This window comes from Galeopterus variegatus, unplaced genomic scaffold (assembly GCF_000696425.1).
Source record: "Galeopterus variegatus unplaced genomic scaffold, G_variegatus-3.0.2 Scaffold9777, whole genome shotgun sequence".
NCBI lineage: Eukaryota > Metazoa > Chordata > Mammalia > Dermoptera > Cynocephalidae > Galeopterus > Galeopterus variegatus.
Window position 1 is genome coordinate 59,650 of NW_007735888.1, and position 8,043 is coordinate 67,692.

Below are 8,043 nucleotides of genomic sequence, written 5' to 3' on the forward strand. Positions count from 1 at the left end.
ATGAGAATGCTAATTTCCCTACAACTTCAGGAATTGGGTATTTTAAAGATCTTTGCTGCTACAGGTGTTTTAAAAATCTCAGTTGGAGGAGTTAGAGCCTGTCTTACTAACTGGTGCCTATGAGAATGCTAATTTCCCTACAACTTCAGGAATTGGGTATTTTAAAGATCTTTGCTGCTATAGGTGTTTTAAAAATCTCAGTTGGAGGAGTTAGAGCCTGTCTTACTAACTGGTGCCTTAACTGTGGAGTCGAACAGAACAGGACCCAGGGAAATTGTCCTAATGTGTGCCACCTTGTAGGAGTCTCTAACTAATCCACTGGAACTGGGGCTTTCCATGGAGAACAGATTCATTTGAATGAACATTGTGGTTAGCAATCTATGACAGTTTAACAATCTGTGATAATTTAAACTTTTGAATAACCAACTACAGTACAATGTTTGAAAAGCTGTAAAAAAGACTTCCTCAGAATTCACAATTGAAGATGAAGACTTTTATAATTCTGCCCCAAAATGTTCCATTTCAAACATCTTATAGATAAATAGAAGTAAATGGTATGTATTTAAATCAGATTTGTTCTTAAACCTGTTTCAACTTGAGCAATTGCTGCAATACAATTTCCTTTAATATCTTTGTTTAACTGCCATTGGTAAAAAACCCTAAATCTGAAGCTATTTCTGAAATTGAAGATTGAACATAATTGGTATTAAGTACCATTAAGCTCATTATTGGTCTTGTAAAGATATTTCTGTATTCTCTAGGATAGATATCATCTCAGGGAAAAGAAAGTTCATCTCTTATGTGTTTCCTCCATTCAATTCTGTTAACCAAATTATGCCATGTAATGTACTAGTCTCTGAGTATAGGAAAAATGATGTAAACCTTCCTCAAGAAGCTAGTCTAAATGTCGGTGGAATATGACCATGTTCACGAATAATTACACATGGTGATAGTTGCTATAATAGAAGCACACATAAGTGCATGGAAACACAAATGCAAGGTTAATAATTCTGCAGTCACAGTAGGGGGAAAGGGGAGAGAAAGGTCAGGGAAACTAATAAGAGATGACATTTCAGCTGGGCCCTGATTAATGAACAACAGTTTGTCAGGTGGATAGGGGGCAAGGGACTCCAGACAGTCGGAAGAGTCTTTTCAAAAGGACAGAGGTCAGAAAATTCAGGGAATGGTGGGAAATCTACTGTGCTTAGAGATATAGCCACAGAAGTGGGGAGAGGCTGGACAGGAGACTGGAAAACCCAACCAGGCAGACTGTAAGCTGCATATTTATTTGTCCACTGTGAATATTGTGCTAGAATGTACTTTTATGCAAATCCTAGACTTATGGGATAAGCTCTCACTTGATTGCCTGTGTAAAGGATTGCATTTCCTTTCTTCTCAGATGTATACAAAAGGAAAAGAAAGATTTTGAAAAAGAAATCCAATACATTTCTTTTCAACAACATTCATTTATATTTGAATTTCTAAAAGAAACAGATATTCAGTGTATAGATCTGTAGAATGTGTGCAATTTTGCTGAAATATATATTTCTACAGAACCATGTCATTTCTACCAGCTTTTTCCTATTCTGCAATAAAAAGTCCTTAAAATGAATGACAAGCCAATGGTATAGCATTATCTCCACTAGGGATTCTTAGATATTGTTTGTCAGTGTTTGAATAGTGCGTTTTTGCATGGGAACAAGCAAATCGTGAGCTCGTAACAGAAAGCATCTCAGAGAACTCTTTTGATGATGATGAATTTTATATATATAAGGTTATTCTGGGTGACTTCTCAAGTCTGAAAACATGACATTATTTTATACATATTATAATATCAATAAATCATTTATTAACCTATGTCCCCAGACTTGGTAGCTAGCTTGTAGTTCTAACATCAGTGACTGATGTTGAAATTAGTCAGATATATTTTGATAATAAATGAAAGCAGATGCTTAAAAATAATTGATTCTATTTAAGTAGGGCTTACTTTGGTAGACCCCCTTGTCACTTTGGAAAGATATTTTAGATATAATCTGATATTTTTATATCTCTGTCAGAAAGCAGCTGTATTGAATTAAACTGAGCAGCTCACAGTAGACCTGGCCAAATATGGATATAGAATAGGATGATAAAAGCTAAGGAAGGTGAAGGCTGTGATAGACTGATGTCTATGCATGGAGAGTGAGCTTGACTGCCCTGGTCACATTCTACCTGTACACATTATATCAGCAATATAATTAGGGGGTGGTTTTAAGTGTATTCCATACTCTTCTGGAAGTTAATTAGAATACTTTGGAAAGTGTACGTGGAGCCTCTTTTAGGGTTCTAGATATGGCTGTGTCCCAGTAAGGCACTGCTAAGGGTGTATCTCCCTTCCTTCTGAATGCCCTCCAAGTCATCCCACTAGCTCACATGGTACCTTTGTGGAAATTAGAAAAAAGGGTGACCCTTTTTCTATATAGTCCTGGGATCCTGGATCAGGGATGAAGCATGAGATATATCTTGGGTTCCTTGTGCTGAAAACAGTCTTCGTAATAATATATGATAGTCCTGCCTCCATTGTCTCTTCCAGGTGTCTCCAGGCTCCTAATACTTAAGGGAGAATCCCATTGTGCACTTTTGGTTAAACACCTATTAATTACATACTTAAAGAAGTATATAAGTACTAACACACTTACTATGCATCCAAAAAGTATATGTAGTGTACATACTAATACTTAATATGTGGAGGTGGCATTTCAAGTTGGCTAGCTTTTTCTAACTTCCTTTGCTAAAGTTGTGTCAAAACTTCAAAAAATCTCATCCCATCTGTTTTGGATATCGATTATTCTAAACCAGAAAAGAGAGTGTGAATTCATGAAATATCTTGGTCAGTAAAGCAGATGGCCATGGGAGTCTATAGAAATTCAGTTAGCGTCAAAAAGTCCATATTCTAAACCAGAAAAGAGAGTGTGAATTCATGAAATATCTTGGTCAGTAAAGCAGATGGCTATGGGAGTCTATAGAAATTCAGTTAGCGTCAAAAAGTCCAAAGAGTGCAGAGTTACCACATTCAGCTGAGACAAGAGGGAGAAAATGTGTTCAGAAAGTCATACAATACCAATTCCAGGTTTACTTATGTTTCACACTGTTTTTTTTTTTTTTACTTTTTGTGGTAGGCAGAATAATTGACCCCCATAGGTGTCCATGTTCTAATCTCTGGAAACTGTGACTGTGTTACCTTACTTTAGAAAAGAAACTTTGCAGATGTGATAAAGCTTAAGGACCTTGAGATGAGGGTGATTATCCTGGATTGTTCGGATGACCCCAACCTAATCAATGGAGTCCTTAGAAGAACCTTTTCTCTGAGATGAGAGTCAGAGGGATTTGTGGCTACGGAAGAATGGTCACAGGGCAATGCAGTGTTGCTGGCTTTGAAGATGGAAGAAGCAGCCATGAGCCAAGGAAGGTGGTTGGCTTGTAGGAGCTGGAAAAGGCAAGGAGACATGTTCTCCTGTGTACTCTTGGGAAGGAATGCAGCCTTGCTGACACCTTGACACCCTGTGAGACCCATTTCAAAACTCTGACCTACAGATTTGTAAGAGAATAAGTTTGTATTATTTTAAGCCACTAAGTTTGCTTGTAATTTGTTATAGCAACAGTAAAAAACTAATACACTCTAGGTATTTAGGACTAAATTATATATTGCAGGTTTATGTTTGTTTTGGGATGGCTCTTTCAAAGACTTTCTATGGCATTTTTAAAAAAAATTAAAACAGTATTATTTTAAGCCACTAAGTTTGCTTGTAATTTGTTATAGCAACAGTAAAAAACTAATACATGCTCTAGGTATTTAGGACTAAATTATATATTGCAGGTTTATGTTTGTTTTGGGATGGCTCTTTCAAAGACTTTCTATGGCATTTTTTAAAAAAATTAAAACAATGTTTGTTTTGGGATGGCTCTTTCAAAGACTTTCTATGGCATTTTTAAAAAAAATTAAAACAGTATACTATGAACTTCTGTGCATCAAAGGATTCTACCATCAGAGTGAGAAGGCAATCCATGGAATGGGAGAAAATATTTGCAAATCATATATCCCATAAGGGATTAATATCAGAATGTATAATGAACTCCTACAATTCAACAACAAAAAAACAAACAACATGATTTAAAAATGGGCAAGGAATTGAACAGACATTTCTCCAGAGAAAATATACAAATGGCCAATGAGCACATGAAAAGATGCTCAACATCACTAATTAGAGAAATGCAAATCAAAATCACTTCACACCCATTAGCATGGCTATTATCAAAAAACTAGTAAATAACAAGTGTTGGTGAAGATATGGAGGAATTGGAATCCTTGTGTATTGTTGGTGGGAATGTAAAATAGTGCAGCTGCTGTGGAAAATGGTATGATGGTTCCTTGAAAATTTAAATATAGAATTATCATATGATCCAGCAATTCCATTTCTGGTTATATACCTAAGAGAATTAAAAGCAGGGACACAAACAGATATTTGCACGCTTATGTTCATAGCAGCATTATTCACAATAGCCAAAAGTTGGAAACCACCCATATAGCCATCTACAGATGAATGTGGCATATCCATACAATGGACTGTTATTCAATGGCCTTAAAAAGTAATAAAATCAGATGCGTGTTACAACACAGATGAACCTTTTGAAGATATTATCATAGGTGAAATAAACCAGACACAAAAGGACAGATATTCTATGGTTCTTATTTCTGTGAGGTGCCTAGCATAGTCAAATTCATAGAGACTGAAAGTAGAATGGCGGTTGCCAGGGGCTGGAGGAAGGGGGATAAAAGTTATTGCTTAATGAGAAAGTTCAGTTTATGAAGATGAAAAAGTTCTGAATATGGATGAGAATGATGATGGTTTACAGCAACGTGAATGTACTTAATGCCACTGAACTGTACATTTAGAATGGTAAGTTTTATGTTATGTATTTCACTAAATAAAAAAATTCGATATACTTTGAGAAAAGGAATCAAAGTGAGATTGGCCCAGGCAAATTGAGAAATGGTACGGAAAGCATGGCAAGGGAGAAGGGGTCTTTGTAGAGCCGTGGTTCTCTCTAGTACTTCAACTAGGGAAGATTTTTATTCCCGAGAGGACATTAGGCAATATCCGGAGACATTTTTGGTTGTCCCAAATGGAGGTTGCTCCCAGCATCTAGTGGGTAGAGAATAAGGATGTTGCTAAACATCCCTGGTGCAGTACACAGGACAGTTCCCCACAAGAAAGAATTGTGCAGCCTAACACGTCAATAGTGCTCCCTATTGTATAAGTATTGGGTAATGTGGTTGGACAGAGTTGAAGGGAATGATGTGAAGAGTGTTTTAATGCTAATCCAAGAAGTTTAGAGTCCATGCAATGGGCTATATATTCTTTAAGGTGGGAGATGAGGAACTTAATGGTGATTGAGAAAGATTAGTCATGGGAAGATGGATTAGGCACAAGGAGAGATTAAAGGCAGGAGACCAGATAGGCAGTGGCCGTGGTAATCTACCATGGTGGGGAAAAATCTATAAAGCTCCATGTAGTTCCATGCAGCAGGCATTGTTCTAAGTGAGAGCTTTACATGTACTAACTTATGTGGTCCTCATAATGCCTATGTGTTATGTTGTTATTCTCATTTTACAGAAGAGGAGATGAGGAACAAAGTAAATGCTAAGGTCAGTTAGGGATGGAGCTGGGCTTAGAACCCAGGAAGACCATGCTACTTCTTTCTACAGGTTGAACTATTTGTTTTTTTTTTAATGCCTGGATATATCTCCTTTTTTTCTGTCAACTTGGTTGGAAAATTGGGCTTGTGATTAGGAAGGATAAGGGGATTATGTAGAGTTTACTACCTCCTTTCTACATTAGACTGAGTTTGAGGAAGATGAGACAGCTGAGAGGACAACAATTGGCTTTCTGAGTTTAGAAAATTGCTTGGAGGGAAGATTAGAATTAAGAGTGGGTGAATTAAAAATATAGGTTGGAGGAGGTGAATAATCAGGGAGAGATCACAATTTCTCACCCACCAGCTCTCAAATTCTGACTCTCCAAAAGCTTCAGCAGCCTGTAGGTGCCATTTCACTGACATGCCTCAAACTTGAAAAACACAGGATTGTCACTGCACCTCCTACTCTCCAGTAACACTCACTCATCCTGAACACTTCCCACTCAATGATCCTTTCCCATGAAAGGGAAGGAAGAGGGCCATGCCCTGCTGTGATGGTCTTGTGTGAGCTTGTTTAGGAAACAGAGAGGTCTGTGTTACTGAAGAAGGAGAAAGGAGAGAAGGGGCTCTTTGTTTTATTGAGAGAACATCACACTTGACTCCTCGCCTGCTCTTTGTAATCAGTATTGCTGTTTGCACTAGCTCTGAAGATCTGGAAAAGGCAGAAAATCTGCTGGCCCAATTAGTGTTTGTTCCTGAACAGGTCTAAGATCAGAAATCCAGCTCTTTGGGCCGGCCCAGTGGCGCACTGGAGAGTACGCTGCCTGGGAGCACGGTGGCGCTCCCGCCGAGGGTTCGGATCCCATGTGGAGACCGGTTCCTGCTCACTGGTTGAGCGCAGTGCGGGTGCAACACCGAGGGTTGCGATCCCATTGCCGGTCAGTAAAAAAGACAAAAAGGAAAAAAAAGAAATCCAGCTCTTTTAGTCCCGAGGGTTGTGATCCCGTTGCTGGTCAGTAAAAAAGACAAAAAGGAAAAAAAAAAAAAAAGAAATCCAGCTCTTTTAGTATTGGTTCTGTCACTAATAAATTCTGTGATCTTGGACAACATTACCATATTCATCATTATTGCACTGCCTGCTTTTCCATGCCACATCTTCTTTTGATATTCATAACAGGCTGCTGGAGTAGGCAAAGCAGATATTATTAGCTTTTCTTTTCTAATAGAAAAATTGAAGTTCTTAAAGGATAAGTGATCTACTCAGGATCACCCAGATAGCAGGTGACAAAGCTGGACCATGAATGTGGTTTGACTCACTTCAAATTCATTTGTTCTGATATCACTACTTTTCCAACTCTAGAATGCATAAAGAGCCCCATGGAGTTTATTAACACAGATTCCTGGGACCAACTCCCAGGTACAGCATGCGTATTACTGTGCAATAATACTATCTATTACTATAATATTTCTATTATTTAGATAGTATCTCTATACTAATTTAGTAGGCCTGGCGTAGGATCTGAGAATTTGTATGTCAAACAACCACTTAGGTGATATTAATGGTGCTGAACTGTGGGTCATTTTTAAAGTGTCACTTCTTTCTACTGTTGATGTACCTCTTCGTACCTCAGCTCCTCATCTGTTAAAGTGAGAGGATAATAACCAGCTCTCTTCATTCTCAGGATTGCTATTGGGACTGCGGTGAGTTAAAGATGGCTACAAGCACTTTGAAGCTCGTCCATTGAGAGGCATAGTTTATCTCCTTGCCTCTTGAATCTGGGCTGGCCTGGGAACTTGCTCTAACAAATAATATATGGTAGAAGTAACATGAGACTTGCAAGAAAGTCGTCAAGTGGCCCTCTTGGATCACTAAAACCACTAAGTGAAGAAACCCGGGCAAAGACATGCGGTGACAGAGGCCCAGCTGACAGCCCAGACACGTGAGTGAGGCCATCCAGGATTGTCCCATCAGCTAACTGATGCTGCATGAGTGAGCCCAGGGGAGACTAGGAGAAGAACTGTCCAGCCAACCCATAGGATTGTGAGAAATAATAAATTGTTGTGTTAAACCACTAAGTTTTGGAGTGGTTTGTTACGTAGCAATAGATAACTCATAAGGGGACAAAATGGATAATAATTATGAAAATATTTTGGAATTACAGTAATAAAGCTTTTTGTTAAAAGAAAATTCACATTTTATTTAGACTGAAATAAACTATACACAATTGATTTTCCTCAGCAAAAATAACAGCAGTATTTTCTGTATTATTTCTAGATAAACCACAAAACCCTTTAGGCTTTTCAGATTTTGCTTATAAATCAAGATGAGGCAGTAGATATAGTCATGGAAAAAGACAGAAGAAAACA